The following is a 21057-nucleotide window of genomic DNA, read 5'->3' as shown; positions in this document are numbered from 1 at the left end:
AAATTGGGCAACAGCTTCAATTTATGTTTGATAGATGGCGCTAGCGTCGGCTCGGTTAGCTGTCAGGGCAGCCACATACCGAATTATAATCCGTGAATTTTAAGACATGAACAGTGCCATCCAAACTCGTAATGGCAATCTACATAATAAATATTGATCTAAAAATGTTTTATCAATGTATCTTAATAGTTTTGTGCGTTATGCTCATTTTCTGGATATTAGAACATAATAAATGAAAAATTACGAATATTTTCATTTGGAACCAGGGCATCCTCGCAGGCGGGTGACTTCACTCATACCTTAATTCCATAGGCCTAAATAAGACATTTAGCCGAATATACCAGCGTAGTGCGCTATTTTACGTCTCGTTGGGGGCTAAACGAATGTATGGCTATGCTTCTTAACTTAACGTTACCTTTCGGCCCTCTGTCTTTCTCGAAATAATTCTTTCAACGTCGTAGTAGCCTAAAGTCTGTACAGCAGGTTGAGCTTTAACTTTCCTTTCCTTTATTAATGGAAGTTGGATCATCTGTAGGTAATTTTTTGCCTCTAAATTTCTTAAATTGTACGACGACGAGGAATTATCGCTGGAATTCCTGGGAGCCGCGCTGTGAACTTCAACTTCAAAACAAATTTGATGAACAGCAGTGTACCGCGAACTGAACGCGGCGTCTTCTCACTTAGAAAATTATCGACTTGACAGATTAGTTCGATTTTCGACCGCGGCGGCGCTATACGCCATTGGACAAAAGAAACTTTCTACCTTCTGTGTTCGCGGCCAAAATGTATCATTTATCGGGCTTCCCCCGCTAGGTTTCGCTCGCGAGGGGAGTCTCCGGTATCTATTGTTGGAATTTCTTGACTCCGGGCCGGTTGCGGTGCACGTTGCCGGGCCGGTCGGCGCGCTCGTTTCCCGGCTCGTTAATTAACGTTTTTAATTGTTGGTTAATGGGGGTATTAATTCTGATTCACGCGCGGAGATTCGATTCTCCCCTTTTACCTTTTTATCGAGACAGGGGAAGGACCGGCGGTGTCGCGGTCCTTCTCGTCTTCCCTCTCAACCTGACCGGAGTAGATTGCATGGGTCGACGAGTTGGAAGGCAAGTCGCCGTGTCCTGAACCGGTCCCGCTTGTTATTTCTATTTACTGTTTTGATTGGCCTAATTTATTGTTGTATATTATAAGAGCGTCCTATCGCTTTTCGCCCTCGATTCCGTCAGAGCGCGCCGTTATTAACTGTGTGTATTAAACATTGAAGCCAATCGTGTGGTCGAACATCATTAGTTCCCCGCGCCCGTATTATCGCGTTTTGCCGTCGGTCCCGTCCGAGGGCACTTTGTATAAATGTTTGACGAAATCTTATCCTATTGATCGCGTTTCGCACGCTGTAGATATATTGTAGATACTAGTAGAATTAGTCGAACTTTCAAGGAGTCTCCTCGGTTAATGGCTTCCTTTTTCATCAGATAACGTGACTCGGTGTATAGTATTGAAATAAGATTTATTATCCTTCATTTCCGTGTTTTATTGGAGATCTTGCAAGTTCAGGCATACTTTGAGGCTGTGGGACTGTGTGTCCTCTCGAGACCGTGTGTCTTTTGACTGTGTGTCACCAGCCCTGTATGTTATTAACACTCTATTTCATTTGATCATTGTTAATCTAATCATCATAAAGTTATAATTGCATTATTTACATTAAGATATTAATTAAAGCCACTATCGTGGACATATCGAGATATACGTACATCTCTGAATTTCGTTCTTTGGCTTTGGTCCGTTTCTCCGAGGCATTTCCAACCACTCTTCTGATTTCAACTTTTTCCTAGAGTCCGTTCGACATCAGCGAACTTATGAAGCAACGTCCACTTTCCCCCTCGCCGTTCATGCTACCACGAGATACTCGAGGAATCACGAGACCGGAAGCGTGCAAACCCGCTTCCCTGAGGAGACTTTGTGTCGCGCTACGACACCGTAGCGGACGTTGCGTGCCCGCTTATAATTCCCCCATTCCCCCATTACGCTACAGTACTATGGATCGGTAGAACAAAACCAATTGGGATAGGTTTCCTGTATTTTTTACATATTACATCACTAACAACGATAAACGTCCGTCGCCGACTGAAAAATTGAGTGTAGTCAATCTTAAGAATCAGCTAAATATGGCGTCACAGGCCCTGGGGCTTGTCACGCCATATCTGACAAGGCGTGTCACCCAGTTGTGTTACCCAGTTATTGTATAGTTATTGTATGTATAGTGTTTATATGGTGTACTGAGTCAGTCTGTTCAGTGTGAATCATTCAGTGTTTATACTTGACATACCCCTATAAACTGTACCTATAACAATATATGTTTACTGACCACAGTCAGTCCCAGCCACATAACTTTAATAAATGTACGTACGTTGTAATATTATACGTCTGGTGTCGTCATTAGTTTTATGGGTGTAGTTCGACCCTGAAGCTTGGATCTGAAAAGGAATTGGGTATTTCAGCCATGGAGTTTCATCCGTAAAGGGCGTCACAAGCCCCGAGCAAAATGCAGACTATATATGATTCACGCGGAACGAAGATATATGTTCGCGTCGAACGGACCACGTTATTTAGTCAGATACGACGTGTAAAACCTGAATGAGATAATTTCAAGTACCGGTATATCAATGTGTAATGAATTTCTATTTATTCTTTACTTATTACCAAAGCAATTTTTGTATATTTTTAAATATGAACAAAATAGAAACAACGATTTATAAACCTATTTCTAAGACATAATGATTATTGTACTACTGATTGAACGAAAAATAATCCAGGTCTTCTCACGCCATGTTTCAATTGAAGCTTGACACGCCATATTGGCTGCAGAACGTTTGGGGCCTGACACGCCATGTAGACGACAGCGTGGTTTTTAGGAGCTTCTTGAAACAATATTTGCCTTTTTTCTAAGTCTAAATATTGACAAACCATATAGAATGATAAATATTTGAATATTTATGATAATTAGTGACAATTATTCCTTCGTTTGTACGGAAAACCGATCGGTTCCTCTCACGCCATGTTTCAACTGAAGCTTGACACGCCATATTGGCTGCAGAACGTTTGGGGCCTGACACGCCATGTAGACGACAGCGTGGTTTTAGGAGCTTCTTGAAACAATATTTGCCTTTTTCTAAGTCTAAATGATTGACAAACCATATAGAATGATACATCTTTGAATATTCATGATAATTAGTGACAATTATTCATTTGTTTGTACGGAAAACGTTCGGGTCCTCTCACGCCATGTCTCAATTGAAGCTATTCTGTAGACCGTTTGGGGCCTGACACGCCATCTAGAAGACAGCGTGATTTTAGGAGCTTTTTGAAACAATATTTGCCTTTTTTCTAAGTCTAAATGATTGACAATCCATGTAGAATGATAGATCTTTGAATAGTTACGATAACGAGTGACAATTATTCATTTGTTTGTACGGAAAACCGTTCGGGTCCTTTCACGCCATAGCGACTGCAGAACATTTGGGGCCTGTAACGCCATGTAGAAGACAGCGTGATTTTAGGAGCGATTGCGATTTTTCTAGCAGTATTTGTTTTGTTTTCTAAGACTAAATGATTATTATATCATAAAAAATACATAATAAATTGAAACTAAAGATATAATCAGTGACAATAAGTTGAATTTATCTAATATTATGAATAATGTAATTCTCGCTGCAGCCGCAAGCCTCTATCATAAAGTCTGTTGATACGTATTTGGAGTCGCTACCGAAGCAACCTCTACACAGCTGCCCAGCGCGTCCAACTACCGTCTTTAAGCCAGCAAAAAAGTCGTGATTAAAGAACCATCTACTATGCCATAGAAAATCAGCGTTTTTGTACAGAGGTAAACTGAACTATGCATTTCTTGAATATAAGGCTACCAACGATGAAAGCGATGTATTATTATTGCTTTTTATTCTTTTTCTGTTTTTTTTTGCTTTTGCTAGATATACTTATACTCGCATGCCATCATGTTTGTTGCCGAAACCAAAGTGGACATGACCATTTTCATTGCTCCGAGTGTTTGGCCATCATATCGCGGAGAGAAAATATCGAAACACATCTAGTCGTATGTAATAAAACAGTCGTATCCGTCAACGAAGTACCGAATCCGCGCTCTGCAGCAGTCGTATCCGTCGACGAAGTACCGAATCCGCGCTCTTCAGCAGTCGTATCCGTCAACGAAGTACCGAATCCGCGCTCTGCAGACGTCGTATCCGTCTACGAAGTACCGAATCCGCGCTCTGCAGCAGTCGTATCCAACGAAGTACCGAATCCGCGCTTAGAAACAGTCGTATCCATCAATGAAATGCCGAACCCACGCTCTGCAGCAGTCGTATCCAACGAAGTACCGAATCCGCGCTTAGAAACAGTCGTATCCATCAATGAAATGCCGAACCCACGCTCTGCAGCAGTCGTATCCAACGAAGTACCGAATCCGCGCTTAGAACAGTCGTATCCGTCAATGAAATGCCGAACCCTAAATGGGACAATGTGAAATTTACACATTGCAATGCTACCATTAGGTATAGAAAAAATATAAAGAAGCATATGGCACAGCATTCACCTGCAATTATTGATTCCAACAGACACAACCCCGGGATATGTGTCGACCCCAATCGGGGAATATTTTTGATCGCGAATTCTATGCACGGAGCGGGATACCCCATCCATGTGATTGCAAGGGCATCGCCGCCTGCAATGTTCAGTTGCGAAAACGACACGTGCATCTCGGCATCAGAAGCGTCTGCACGAGGTGGCAATAATGCATACCAGAGTCCACACGTCAAAAGTGGTACTCACGCCCTTCCATATGTAAATACACAGTTAAAAAACGACAGTTTAGAGTCACTTGTACATAGATAAATTATTGGAATAGATAGCAAAAATGCTTGTCCAGTGCGTTCACAGTTGGCATTGCAAAAAAGGCTCCATTGATCAGTGTATGGATGAGAAGTGAACGCTTTATCCATATGTCAATATTTTGCGAAGAAATACGATCATGGAGTCGGCATGGTAGATGTGTCATTTCGTTCGATCGGAAAGCATTACAATTAAATTGTAAATGCTCATCAGGAAAGGCTGTATCCACAAGTCTATTGCAAAGTGGTTTTCATTGCAATCAAATCTGGCATTCACCGACGTGAAATCCAATAATCTGGACACCAAGACGCTGACCATTCCATCGACAATTCATACCCGCCACAGGGTCAACTTTTGGACAAATTGTCACATTATTTACGCAATTACAAGCGAATCCCGGTTATCCCGGGACATGTACAATCCCCAAGCCAAATCACGCAGATTAGACTTCGCAAAAATCGTTGCCATAAATGTGGATGTGAACTGCACGAACACAGATTTACGTTTCGCGGGGAAATTGTCGATATTATTGCCATTCACATAAGTTATTTTGATTGAATTATTTAATGGATTTATTTAATTGAGTCGAAAATCATGCATTTAAAATGTTGTCTTATCTAATCATATAATGTTCAATGACACTGTTTTTTTAAGATATTGAAGTATACGTTCGGCAATGTCGTCAATGAGGTCATTGGTTTCGATATCAGGAGCACGATGAGGGAATTCATATCTTCGACGACAGTTTGTTGTTGTCGACTCGTTTATGTCTGTGGTTACGAGCTGGTTTGATAGTAAGTATCAACCTCACTGTAAAGTTCAAATATGACTTTGTTAATTCTATTGTTCATGAAATTTCATGTCTTATAATTTCAGAATCATACAGCAGTAGGTCGTTTGGTGTCAATCATAGAGGAAACATCGAACATAAAACTCAACCAACAGGCTCAATGGTGAGGCATAAATCAAGTTTTAGCAGATCAGACAAATATGTTTGTTTCTACCAACGGACGTCATTCATTCGCGTTATTTTCTACTGCAGCTTCAGAATTAGAGCCAACAGACGACTGCACGGATGATGTAAATATTGATTCGTTTTAATCGCAAGTGGAAACTGATATAATCAATCAATCAAGCAAAGGTAGCATTTTCAACATTAGAAGGTAGCCACATTCATCTCAAATAGTGGCTACAGCAATCGTTTGTACATATTTTAGGTTGCATGGCGAACAAGATAGTAGCCCCAAACTTTAGTAACTGGGCGCCATGGATCGTAAAAGTAGAAGCGCAGTGATACCGCTGTAAATACAGAGTACAAAAAATACAACTGTTTGCATGTCCAAGACGACAACAATGATGAAGACAATGAATTGACGATAACCACCGAACAGATATTACATTTGATGTACGACACTGTGGTTAGGAGTTAACAGACCTAGATTATGACTAAATAATTCTTACCTACAATGGCAAGATGGAATAAGCGCTATTATTACAGTACAAGACATTCAGAAAGCATGCAGAAGCATCGGAATAAAAGAGACCGGATCGAAAACGAGTATGCTTAAAATGCTTTAAAGCAAGGTCTATGGTAACAATAGTACTGTGACAAGTTAGTTAAACTATGGGGAGCATCAGGTAAGGATCAATGTTCGTTGTTTCTCCGAACTTAAATATAAAGTTCGTTCGAATAATATGACTTTATTTTTATTGTCAGGTGGTTGGCTTGCAGTAACATGTCCACATCGAGTGGCCTACGGTATTAAGGTGTTACTTCGTGGAGAAGGGCCGAGGGATCACGTACACATGATACTTTCCATGAAGCACCAGCCGACTGTTGTAATAAGTGACTTGGCTGGGATAGTAGCAAAACACGGCAATCAACGCACTTCGAATATGTTTCATCCTAACGAAGGCCGTCTGTTAGAACCAACCGAGGAAAATATCACAGCGGCCAAAAACAAAGAAACTAGACATTGATATACCCTATTTAAGACACTTGAAATATGAACAGTTGTCAACCATGATTATGTAAATAATACAGGTGGCCATCCAATCACTCGTACAACGGATACCTACGTAATTTCAATCGTTTTCACGAAACTGACACCAGCGTCGATAAAGATATTTTGAGACGGATGAACCATGTGCGCCAGTTACGTGGTTGGCTAAATAGCGAATCGCAAGAACAGATTAATTCTGTGATAAAAAAGAAAATTTTTTTCTCGACGTGATGGGTGCTGCAAAACACGTGTTCGTGCTGCGACTCATTATTCACTTCTGGCACGTTCGAATCAATTGTGATGCGAAGCGTTTACTTGAGAAAAGAACGGAGCAAGTGTCATCGATTGATCCGTATGGAAGAATAAAGTTCGATATAGGCATAAACTCGGGTACGTTAAAAGTCAATACGTAAATATATTCTTTGCTTATGTCACTTTCAAGAATCATGTATAACACATCATTACAGTCAACTTCCAGTTACTGCGGATACACGAAATGATAGTCCAATGACTGCGGATACACGAAATGAAACAAACACGAACTCACATGTAACATTTTTTGCAATATTTACACTTCCAAATACTATAACGTCGTTGTTACCAGTGTTGCCGAAGCAGAGAGATTTCCTATTAGACATTTGCACTCAGTTCCATGCTTGTAAATATGTAGTAAATGTTTACATAATATAATTTTACGGGGACGAGAAATTTGTGAGTATTTCGGTCTGAAAATCCGCTTTAGAAATTCAGTCAAAAATAACTATTGATTTCAAGGATTTATTCACATTTTAACACATAGAACCGGTATTCAATGTATACAGTGCATTGTGATATTCTGTAAATTACATACATACCTACAGCTACATAAATTACTACGCGGACTCAAAATTCATCTTCAACAAATCGATGGTTTTCTTCTTTTTTATTGCTTATTATTCTCTCACATCACACACATACACAAATACGAATTAATTTTTTTTTCGAATTCACGTTTCAACTTACTATAGTGCTTGATGAAAACATTCAGTAAACAAAACATAACGAATTTGATCGAGTTTACCAAACGGCAGTTAGACGTCAATAACTGCAGTACATATATTTGAATATCAAGTAATCGGAATTGGGGCGCATTTGACTTTCTGCAGCGTTGTTTCGCAGTTATTACCAACTAGCGACCGTGCGTTGTGTGCGAACTGAAATGATGGCTTTAGAAAATGTATCGTTTGTTGGCGCCGAGATTCTCAATGGATCAGACCTGACGACCACCACTGAGAATGGCAAGGTTTGAACCGCATTCGCGGTGTAAATATATTCATCACGCTGATTAAAAACCGTTTCACGTGAATCTGTATCTACAGATCACGACGTATGTTATAGTCTGCATTGCCATCTTTGGCTTCGGAGCAAATTTACTGTCTTTTATAATTCTCAGCAAACAACGTTCTAACAACACCAGCATATTTTATTTGAGATGTTTGGCTATTGCGGATACGTCTATTTGTTTGTCTTATATGGTATTTGACTTTCAATATCGGCTCTACAATCACACACTCATACTGGGTATGACAGCCGAAATCAACCAAGTTATGAAGCGCATATTCATGCACTCAACACATTCGACTTTTGTTTTCATGTATCAGTGATCTAATTACACTACTAATAGCTATTGACACATATATCGTAGTTTGTTGGCCCCTGAAAGCTGTAAGAATCATCACATCTACGAGAAGTTATGCCTAAATCATTTTCGTGGTTGCAGTTACCGTTGTTGATGAGTCGAGAAATTATTTCAATGCTCGTAGGTCCATTTACCCGTGCACTGGACACGAGCGATGGACTCAGAAGTTGACACCATTTGGTAAAAAAGATATCTGAAATTATAGGGCTTTTTTGTCCGGGCTCCAATATTTACTGTCATCCCGGCAGTGATAGTGATTCTAATTACTATCAGATTGATCTTTACGTTAAGAAGCGCTGGAGCAGCGAGAAAAAAATATGTCTACAACTAATCAAACTTCTAGCAGAACAGCAGCAGCAGCAGCAGCAGCAGCAGCAGCAGCAGCAGCAGCAGCAGCAGCAGCAGCAGCAGCAGCAGCAGCAGCAGCAGCAGCAGCAGCAGCAGCAGCAGCAGCAGCAGCAGCAGCAGCAGCAGCAGCAGCAGCAGCAGCAGCAGCAGCAGCAGCAGCAGCAGCAGCAGCAGCAGCAGCAGCAGCAGCAGCAGCAGCAGCAGCAGCAGCAGCAGCAGCAGCAGCAGCAGCAGCAGCAGCAGCAGCAGCAGCGATCGTAGTGTTAGTTCTTATGTCATGTTTCTACTTACTGAAGAAGGAATTTGGTCTCAGAGCAGCAGTAATGAATCTTATTTCAACTCTAAATGGGAAAATTGTAAAAGGTTCGATATCAACAATGTTGAACCAAATTCAAAATATAGTCAGAATGATCGTGGCGTCTAGTAATTGTGTAATCTATTGTGCTTCGCGGCGTCGATTCCGAGTTCAATTAATAGCGCTGTTTTCATTGAAAGGAAATCCCATGACTGATAAAAAACTACTCTCAACTGTGACGTTCACCTGCTGACTATAGTAGTAGTCTTATTCTTCCATTAGTTTCAAAGCATCGAGTCACAATACCACTCGTATTCTGCAGTCAATTTCCTATCCCGTCGTCTTTACTTCTTGGACTGGACCATTGACGATGGCAAAATCTGATAGAATTATAAGACCGACATATCAAATCTCAAATAAGTTTTGATTGGATTTTATATGATATTCCATCCCTAAGATCTGATGAAATGAGGTTTCACGGCGGCCGATGATGCAATGGTCTCTCTGTTCTGATATTTTTACACAATTCCATGTTTGCAACTTTGTGGTAAATTTCTACATTTTATATATTTTACTGGGACGAGAAATTCGCGAATATTTCTGTATGAAAATCCGCTGCAGAAATTCAAATCGCTAATATATGTTTGAGCCATCCTCATTGGTTTTAAATTCATTGTTTTCGTTTGAGATCTTTTAACTGCCAATCCACATCCATTAATCCCTTGACTTGGAACCCAATTTGGATTTGGTTCAGCTAACCTCCAAGCCCCAATTATGTTGCCGATAACTATATCGTAAACTGGATTATTCATACATATCTCTAGGGTTTCACCCGTAAATTATGGACTATCTGTGTGAATTTTCGCAACTGATGCTTCTACTACACTACCATAAGTTTATTCATAGCCTGGACTCAAAGGCCCTAACGCAAATTTTTTTTAGGGCCAATGTTCAAATTTACCATTCCCCGCACATGGAATAATTCGCCACAAAAGGAAACGGCTCTCCAACATTGCAGAAACATGGGGCCATTAAACGAACCAAAGAAAAGATGCATTTCGGTAATACTTGATTATGCAAGTTTGGTGCTTGGACCGTTAGAAAACTGCGAACCAGTTTATCATTTTGTTTACTGTTAAAACCTATCAGTATAGAATCCTACAACTAAGAATTAAGCGGTTTTTAGGGGATATGGTGATATTCCCTTGTATTTATGAGATTTAGATTTTCTACTGGGGAGGAGACAATAGATTATGACTGACCCTCACTGTATTCTCTCATCTCGAATTTGAATTTGTAAGTTTTCTCAAAGCTTTCATGAGCTGTACAGAGCGCATACAGATGAATGGTATTTCAAACTTTAGTACCGTATCTATATGAATGCGCGCTGTTTTTGAAATACGCTGTTTTGCTGAGCATGAGTATTGGCATATAAAATAACACCTCTAGGTGTGAGGGTGATTACAAACTAGGAATGGGTGCCAATAGACGTCGAGCGAAGAGAATTATACGCTTAACGTTCACAAAGCAATGCAAAGCAATTGATAGTAGTGAGATGTAGAGAACGTAACTCATGTGCGGCATCGTTCCGAATTCATATTTCTTGACGTGAAGAAAACGACGATACACCGCGATGGTAAATGAAACGGTCATATGTTGTGGTAAATCATGTGACGGTGCTGAAGGTACGTACACGTACGCTACCATAATGACAATGATTTGTGCGATTCTTTACATCATTGGTGGAATCGCCAACTGTCTCGCCTTCATAGTTCTCCGCCTGATGAAAATTCGAGGAAGCAGTATTCTGTATTTGGAAGTTCTAGCTATTGCCGATATGGTAAATTGTCTAACTGCGGGAATGTTTGGGCGTGGTTTGCTGATTCTTTCTGAGGATTATCCGTTCGAATATGTTCGATATAATGGCATTTATCAACAGTATTTTCGTCGCCTTTATCTCTACATTGATTCCATATTTCAGATGACTATGACTACAAGTCCGTGGCTACTTTTCGCATTAAGTATTGACCGCTATATAGCGATTAGGTTTCCTCTTTCTGCCATACAGATATGTACAATTCAAAATGCGTTACGTGTTTCGATATCCATTTGGATTCTCACTTTTATCTTCGAGATACCGACGTTATGGGACAAGGAGACTTACGCAGTGGAGCCCAACCATCCATGCGCATATGTTTATCTTAGAAATTTACTCCTTCTAAACAAACAATATGCCATGTATTACGACTTTTTATTTGCTAAAGGTATACTTTTATTTATCCCAGGTATCATTGTTTTAGCGTGTAACGCTCATATGTATTTATTGGTGCAGGATGCGGCTCGTATGCGGCGGAAACTTCGAGAAATCGACGGTGATGATAAATCGAATTCTACCGATAGTAAACAAGGCCGACAAATAACAATTACAATACTAGTTTTAAACATAATATTTATGGTTGAATACATAATGAGTGTAATAAACACGTTTTTGCCAGCGCTTTTGCCGGAAGACGGTAGCAGGACTTGGTATCGGCCATATCATTCCAAACAGTTATTACACGCTATTAATTCGATGATAAATCTATTCGTATATTTGGGTATCCGAAAAGGTTTTGGAAAAACACTTATCTGGTTTTTGAGCTGTCACCGACTAGGAAAGCTAATGTAGAGCGCATAACGCAAATATCGAAGGGAATGAATATTTAAACTAGAGTCCCAAGGGCCCTGTAAAGTCTCATGAGATCCTCATGTGGTTTACCCGTTGCCCACTAGAATTATTATTCATTTATTTTCTGAAAATTATAGCAATTTATAACAAATAATATACAATTTATAAATTATCATGTTTTTGCACAAATTAAGTATGAATAATGGATATCGACAAATTCAAGTTCTTGAATAAATCGTTTGATGGCGCTAGTCAGATCCGGAAATTGGAACCTAAATCCGCCATGCTCTAGTTCATTTGCAATGAAAATCTCTCGCTTCAAGTTTTCAATCAGCGATATTCTACTTACTATAAATCGTCATGCGTAATCCTTTAAATATGATAACCTACCGTTACGTTGGATATAATAAAACCTCACTGCAAAGGCTAGAAATCACTATAAGTGTCCTAAAATTATCAAAAAACATTTTGCAACGGCTGAAGATGTGAAGACTGGTTGCGAGGTATCGCATGGTGGCAGCACTTGACGGCCCAATTTTGATTGTTGGTTCGAGTCCTGGTACTTTTCATATTTTTATTATGAATCTACGAGTGTAGTCCCTCAAAAATCAATTTTATTTCATAATATCATTTCATATTTATCAGTGTAGCTTGCAATAAATTCACCTTAGAGTCTTGAACTCAACAACAAAGTGATGACATCCGGCACCAGTCATTACTTCCGTTAGCTGCTTCGAGCGTCATCGCTAAATTTGTGATTTTTGGTAGTTTTTTTTACATTTCTAGTGATCTTTTGCGTTCAAAGTGAGGTTTTAACGAATTCAACACATTGTCAGGATATTTTATTATTTATTTATTTTCTGAAAATTATAGCAATCTATAACAAATAATATAAAATTTATAAATTATCATGTTTTTGCACAAATTCAGTATAAATTGACATAATTTATCAGAGCGGAAGATATAAAAAAGCATAGCTTGTAGGATATACCACCCCCAAAAAAGTGTTACATTAGAAAAAGAAAAAAGATTCATTCATACTTCCATGCACTCTCTCACACATACAAAAATGTACTATCTGAAAAGTAACTTACTGCAAAATTCATAAAAAATTTAATGCGGGTCATCAAAAAATCTGTATGTATCTAATAGGAAGAAAGCAATTTGTCCTTTAAATGTGTTTTAAAGCTTTTGATGGATGGCAGGGTTTTTAAATGAAGTGATAAACTATTCATAATTTTGGGTCCATTTACTTTTATAGAAGATTTTTTTAAGTTCGATTTAAACTGTTCATATCTTATATTTCTGTTGCTATCAAATCTAGTACGTTGCATAGTCACAAATGGAGGGAAGAAATTTTTGAAAACATCAGATAGTTGGTTATTCGTATAAAGATACATAAACTGTCCACTTTGCCAAAAATTGATATCATTTAATTTTAAGATTTTGTTCTATGTCTGCTGAAATGAGTGCAACCTGACCTCGGCCACCAGGCTAATCGAGACGTCTGAATTAACACCACGCGTGTGATTTTAATACACACAGTTTCTATGCAACTATAGTCTATACTATAAGCGGCTAAGCCATAGCGTATTAACTTTGTAGCGCGTAATCTCCGTTCGTGTGCCTTCGATTACGCGTCAAGTGGTATGGATTGAAAGAGGATGGTCTGATCTGTGTTTACGAATAGATTTCGTGCCGATACGATTAAGTTTAGGTAGACTTTTGTACCATTTAAGTTTGGACTTTCCGCGTGACGTCACTGCGCGCGATGATGAAAACAAACATTTGCGCGATGTGAGCGTCAGCTGTTGCTCGTTGACTACAGAGGCGCCGGTGACCTAATTTCATTTTGTCTGCCTTCAGAGACGCGGATGACCTCAATTATGGGGAATGTAATAGTGGAGAATACTGCGATGTGAGCATCATCGGTCTGATACGAGAAAGATTGTACTGCATGATTTGTAATATGTTGCTAGTTCTTCACACAGCCAATTGCGTTACTGAACCGGGAACCGGCTACTGGTTCCCGGCTCCCAATTCAAAATCATTTTCAATCGGGAGCCGAATCGGGAACCGGGAACCGGCAGCCGGCTACTGGATCCCGGCTGCCGATTCAAAATGTGAAATCTATTCATATGTATTCTAATCCAATGGTTACTGTCGTTGCATAGCAATTGTGAAACTACTGAAATCGGCACACGCAGACGTCTCGATTAGCCTAGTGACTGAGGTCAGGTTAGCTATCGCTTATCTCAGGCGAGACATGGTTATGTAAATACGTCTGGGCAGAGGAATATCGTATACTCGCGCCATCTAGAGAATAAAGAACCTGGAACGAATGAAAATGTCCGGCTGTCAAAAGGTAATAGAGATGTTACGAGAGGTCATCGGTTGGTTTTCCGATGTATTCGATGATGCGCTGTAACTAAAACCATAGCGCCGAATCGATTTAGGGTGTTTTAGTAAAAAAAGAGGCCAAAAATGTCGAATCGGAACAGTTTTGCAACTAATTACTACCAACGGAATTCCTTTGTATCACGAGTACATAATTTCTAAGTTGTTGATATATCTCGAATATCGTTGATGAGTCATATATAATTAAGGTCGAAGGTTTAGAGGGTCGATTTATTGGAACTTTAAAGGCATAGTTATATAATTTCTGGAATGAAAAAAAAATCAAAGTTTGGAACTTAAAGATAGTGAAGTTTGTTTTTAAAATGGAATCATCAGCATGTCTCCTTTACAATGAAGCATTCAATCCGCGATGTTGATTCTACTTGCTTAAAGGGCACACGTACAATTACAATTAATAGAATATCATGTCATACTTTTTCTACACAAATCAGTTAATGCTACATGAAAAATTTTCAGTGAAACCGAGCATGAGTCACATAATTTCGTGGATACAAAACCCTGCGCTTGGAAAATGTCGGTCATTTCCAGGATGCTACGGTGAATTGTGAATTGTGAAAATCTAGACGTACACGTGTGACCTGTTTACAGAACTGATAAGAAATTCCAACGAGTCATAAAACTCAGAAGTATACATGCGCATATACAAAACTACACTTGGAGTAACCGCGAGTTTCAAAAACAGATTTAGAATACTATATATTTCACGAATCATTCGATGAACATCGTATGAATAAATTTTCAACAATACATCATTATAAATGAGACATCAATATAAATATTTTCGGATTATAAATGTGCATTCAAATTTAGTAATAGCAACCCCAGTGTTTTAGTAATATTTCACAATATGTTTTATGTTTATATAGTTGACATTTCTTATATTCTTGCACTGATGGGAATGATCCGCCGTTTTCTATGATAAACTGTTTTTCCCATTCTGAGAGTTTGTTTTTGAAATCTCTGCGTTTCGCAAGAATCCTCGTTTGAACAACCGCCAAAGTATTAAGAAATTCTTTCCGTTTATGTCGTTGCCTTCATAGCCGTAGAAATTCATTGACGAGGGGAGTTTCACCCAATAACTCTCTCACGAGATCGCCAGTGTCCTTTTTCTTCTCCGCATTGACTGAAAAAAATAATTAGATTATTTATTACTTAAAAATCGAAATTAGACACATTGAAATGAATTCTGAAAAGATTAAAAAGCTTACTTTTCGGTGTGCTACATGTGATTGAAGATATTTTCCTATTTGTACTGAGATCGTTCTCCGAAGAATCTGTGAATAAAAATTATGTATATCATACATGGTCATCTTTAGACTAAAAAAGCAGCTGACCGTAATCTAAATCATACGATATACACACCTGTAAGGTTTTGCTTCTCTAATGAGTGTTTTTCGAGGGATAATTCAAGTTTACTTCCACCTGTAAATCCACGTTTTAATTGAATTCACGCTCAAAACTTTCATAATCAATTTCAATGTATGGTCTAGGCTATTCAATTATAATAGCGTAATAACATTTGGTAACTTACTTTGTATAATCTGTATTGTTGTTTCATCTGCGGGAAATACGGACGATTCATCGACTTTGTCTATACCGGACATATCTGAAGAAATATTTTTTGAGAACAGTCAAGTTAAAAGAAAATGTAAAAATATATCTTTGAATTTGAAATATCATATCAATTAAGCAATCTACCTAGGTCAGAATTAACTATATTTGGTGGCGATGTCATCAAACTAATTTCTCTCGGCTCCATCAGTAAGGTTTCGTCTCCTAGAATAGCAACACAGCAATTAGCAATCCAATCGAATATAAATATATTGAATAGGACTTTTTCATTTTCACTAATAAGCTCACCGGTTATTGCCTTAATTTGTACACATATTTCTTCATTTCTCTCAACTGTTTCGGATTCTTGGTGACGTAGAAACGAGATATCAGGTGACGAGATGTCAGATACCTCCGTAATGCAGTTAAATTCTACGTCTTCATTCGGATTTTGTGCTGAAAAGTAAATAAGCGTATTGATATTGGATACATTGAAATATAAAATTATGGGGAAACGGCAATACTCACAGCAAGGCATATCGTTAATCAAGTCAGTTTCTACGATTTCGTCATCAGACATCTTAACTTTGATCATTGGGAGACGTATTTTCTGTTTACACAACAAGTCCAGACAATCATCCCAGCATTTTCTGACATGTAACTCACACTCCTTTCTTGAGGATGACCGAAAATGAAATTGCCTTGGAGAGATTCGCTGGTTGTTTTCATCGTTTCCATCCATCCACTCTATTCCTTTGTCGCATACTTTCCACCATGTGTTTTCACCGAGTACCAAATAATCAGAAATCCGTCGAAAATGTGCTTGAACTAGAGATCGTCTCTTACACAGCATGTCCCACGTAATAATTGTATTTTTTCCGAATGAAGAGAGAACTTTGGTCTCCTTGCTGATTCGTGACACCTGAATAGCTAGCGTATCTCGTTTATAGCAATTCTGTCGCTCAGCTTGATGGCGAAGAAAAATATTACCGATAACGTAACCGGGTCTTTTTAGGCCCGTTGTAGCAGAAATACGCTTGCAGTCTCCAAATGTCCTTTCTTCATTTTCAGCTAATAGGGAACTTAGCGGAATCAAACGGAAGACATCAGCCATATGAGCGGTAATCGAATGGAAATATGATCCATAGAAGCGACGTTTTGTTGTCTTTTTTGTTGACGGGATACCGATTACTTTTTCACAAAGAAATCCGAACTCGAATGTCAGATTATATAATCGAAGGATGAGCTTTTGCGAACGTTCACTTTCCGGGCTGTAGGCTATATCACTGATTTCTGCAAGTGAAGATACAACTCTTAAAATATCTGTTGATATCAACCCTTCTTTTTCCCATCTTTCACAGTGATTGCACAATCGTACAAGTTGTAATCGGGCATCACTCCCTTTAATCTGTGTCTTTCCTGCTAATAACTGGTCGTGGAGACATTTCATTTTTCGTTTGATTTCCTGGTTTTCTATATGTTCCGGTAGTTCTTCCATGATTAACTTGGACATATTTGCGATATCATGTAGAGTTTCGATTTCGACGATTTCGTAATTATTGGAATTCAAATCATCCAGGGAAGCAGTTGGTGAATTGAACAGGACACTTGGGACTCGCTTTACGCCGGAAAGTTCTTCGGATAGTGCTTGCTGTAAGTCGGCTTTCAATTTAAGCTCCGAAATATCAATTTTAAAGTTCTCCTCTGATGTCATCGACCTTTAAGTTGCTAAAGGGTTATATTTTGTTAGCATATTTCTTCCACATAATTCCTTTTGTAACAATGTTTTGTTTTTCCGCAATTGATCGATGACATTTACTAAAACAGTGCGCGAGATTTTCATGTAAATTGGCATTCGCGCCACAGTGGCACTGATAGTGACCGCCGGAATTATTTCCAGCTTCGAATGCGCGTGCCGGTCCATCACCACTAAAATATCGCATCACGTCATAATACGGTGTACCTTGACTCGATATAACAGGTAACCCAAGAGATTTCAAGTCTTCTAATCTTGTATCCATATATATCAATTGGTCTGCCTCGCTAGCTCCAGATCGGCCGATTATATATATCTCGGGTATTTCGACGACTTTTTGGATATTGATAGATCTTCTTTTTGGATATTTAATACGATATTCTTCATCCGTCAAATAAACAGCGCGATCATATATAAACTGAATCATAACCATGAAATGTGAATGTCCAGCAATACTACTGTGGTCATGCCAAAGTTTCATGTGTCGGGTCCGATGGAAATCGCGAACACAGTGACGAAGAGAATCGACACAGCAATTTGCGCTTCGAGATTCACCGATTGTACTTAGATATGATTTCAATTCTTGGTTAGACATATTTTCGTCAAAGTCCCGCAGAATTCCTAATTTCTCGTGACGGTCTAGTGCATCCTGTCGAATATTTTCTAGCGCCCTTTTTCGACCATACACAATTACTTTCTGTACTTCGAGTTCTCCATTCGAATTGATTATTTCTTTTTCGAATTCCTTCGGTGCTACAAGTTCACCCAGATTGATTTCCCCACTTTCAATTTTTCCTTTTATTTCGTTTGATAGTTCCTTTGCGCTGCGCTCACATGGTAAGGTGATGTGACCATAAAGACGCTTTTTGCAGCGTCTCACACGCTTTGGGATATCTCTTCCTGATATCACGACATTAGTATTGAATTTGTCGACATTTATTCCTTGCAATTTCGCATATTCCTTTAAGATCTGACCCCCTTTTTTACTTATTTTACCATCGTTTCCAGTAACATTATATTTTCTTGCCATCTCCGACCAGTTTATATGTGTATTTTCCTCCAATGTACGTATTTCAGACAGAAAATCTGTTCTTTCAAAATTGTAGGCGTCGAGACAACCAACCGGATTCTTTTTTGCTTGAGTACCGCTTTCCTCGGAGATTATACTTTGAGCAACACGATTTGCTGCAGTGGACATTTTCTCAAAATATGTTGCCTTAACACGACGGTCATGGTGAGCGAAAGAATCTCCGATTGCTAATAATCGATTGTCGTCATCTTTAATTAACTGGTCACGTATTCTCCTTCTAGCGTTTTTCATTGTTTCATTAGTGGAGTTTGATTTCTGATAAACCGCCTGTAAATAAATGGAATTCGAATATTGATTAACATACAGTTTGAAATTGAAGATTATAAATCCGATACATATCTTTCAATTCATATCGTCTCATCGTGATAAGCTGTAATAGAACCGAACAGTTTCAATACATTAACTCTTCTGTGATATCGAGAAGTGTTGCAATTAAGATTATACATGTATGCAGAACTCCAAACTTTGCAATGCATTGCCCGATTATTTAGAAGTGAGCGCTGTAGAGTGTATAAATTTCATTTTATCAGCCCATAGTGAACAAAATGGACTTTCCCGCCGGAAATAAGTTAAAAAGAAAGATGTAGCTTTTAAGTGAAAACTATTTGCACTCGGGAGTCTACTTGAACTAAAGCGACTGCGGTTGATAATAGGATTAACGTGCTGTATAATAAACATTATTGCAGCAATTCTGAAATTCGGGTGCGTATTTTTTTTACTAACGAAATAGGCGTTGCACCAGCCCAGGCATATAGACCTATCAGGATGCAATGCAATAGACAAAAATTTGTTGGATGGTTTTGTTTACGGTATATGTAACTCAGTAAAATGGATATAAACAATTAAATATTGAAATATTGAAGAAATGAAATTACCTTGATAGCATCTTCAATTGGCTCTTCATACGATTTCTCAAAAATGGGCTTTACTAATTCGATGATTCTTTTTGCAGCCTTTCTTGCGGCCGTTTTCTGTTTGTTACGGGGCGGTTTCGCATTGGTAATTTCTTTGAGAACCTCTCTACACACAGTGGAAGCAGATGATAGTCCTTTGTCTTTTTTGCTGACATGGAGACAACTAATATGACCGTCACGAGACTTGCAAGTAATACATCCCTTAAGAGTATGGGATTCCTTTATATTTTGCGGAAGCTTGACCCAGCATTCATGAGAGAAATACTGTAAAAATTCTTCTTTTTCACCGTTTTGATTTTTATGAAGCCAGTACTGTCTGTCCTTGAGCACAAGTTCGATCCGTTTTATTTCTCTCGCAAAAGTATTAGAATCCTTGAATTTCAAATTTCGTAAATCTTTCGTGATATTGTTATATAGATTGTATCTTTCACCGGCTGTCAAATGCGAGTTATGACGAGGTTTTTACTCACGTGAATGGAGAAAATGTTTGTCTTATGTCACTCTTGCTGCTAAAACTTTGACAAAATTACAGTAATCCATGATCGAGCATGTACCATGTTTTTAACGCAAAGCCTAAGTCAGAGAACATTAAATCTAAAAACACATTTGTTTGTGGTTTATGTTAGTTGTATTTCCCGCCAAAAAGCTGTTGCCGACCAACTCGCAACAGTTTCAATTTTCCCTGGTTTTTAATTTCGGAGTTTTATATTTTGAATGGAGTTTTGTTTACAGGATATAACAAATATTTTGGACAAATACAAATAGTTACATCAATATTATTGAGTGAAAATATTCTAAAGGTCTGTAGAAGGATAAAAATGGCTAATTCGTAAACAAAATCCATTCCTGTATCTCATTGCCGTTCAATCATAGCGATTATAATTTCTAAGAAATCTCATATATTATTAATTTACTTATGCAAGATACTGTAAATAATTCCTTTAATGCGTAGTAGTTGTATCAAATTTAAAGTTGTAGGTAATACAACAAATATAATTGTCTTGTGAACTTTTATTCTGTCTGAACTATACGCATCACATGTGTACAGCAAGCGCTATGTGTATAGTGATTGACGTCATCCTTCCTAGCAGTGTTACACTGCTGTACTATTTTTAGCATACGTCACAAATCTTTTACTGAAACCTAAAATCTACGCCCATCATTAATGATATGAATAAACATATAACGGAAAACGATGGCTAACATATCAACCTAATAGCAGAGTATATGGTCATCTTCAAGTAGTTACTCCATTTTACAAAAATGTGTATACATGATATAGGTCAGTCGGTTTTTGGTACCCAAAAATCGTAAAAGTTGACCTAGCAGACCAAATAGACAGACCCAAGCTATAACCATATACTTTTCAGTTAGATACTAACCTATAGTAAGCCATGTTAATATTCATGTATGTAAGTTTTTAGTGGTGGGCGTGGATTTAGT

General features: G+C 38.5%; 2 long non-coding RNA genes across 2 annotated transcripts; both read left to right on the top strand.

Annotated features, from left to right (window-relative positions):
* The first annotated feature begins 5642 nt into the window (after positions 1 to 5642).
* On the top strand, positions 5643 to 5973 carry LOC141914314 (uncharacterized). Its single transcript, XR_012620767.1, has 3 exons — positions 5643 to 5687; positions 5770 to 5846; positions 5936 to 5973. It is a non-coding gene; the product is annotated as an uncharacterized LOC141914314 (long non-coding RNA).
* Positions 5974 to 6266: 293 nt separating this feature from the next.
* On the top strand, positions 6267 to 19792 carry LOC141914260 (uncharacterized). Its single transcript, XR_012620745.1, has 3 exons — positions 6267 to 6531; positions 6611 to 7286; positions 19653 to 19792. It is a non-coding gene; the product is annotated as an uncharacterized LOC141914260 (long non-coding RNA).
* The last annotated feature ends 1265 nt before the right edge of the window (positions 19793 to 21057 follow it).

The sequence above is a fragment of the Tubulanus polymorphus genome, chromosome 12 (genome assembly GCF_964204645.1).
Source record: "Tubulanus polymorphus chromosome 12, tnTubPoly1.2, whole genome shotgun sequence".
Lineage (NCBI taxonomy): Eukaryota > Metazoa > Nemertea > Palaeonemertea > Tubulaniformes > Tubulanidae > Tubulanus > Tubulanus polymorphus.
This window is presented reverse-complemented; position numbering and strand designations above follow the sequence as displayed.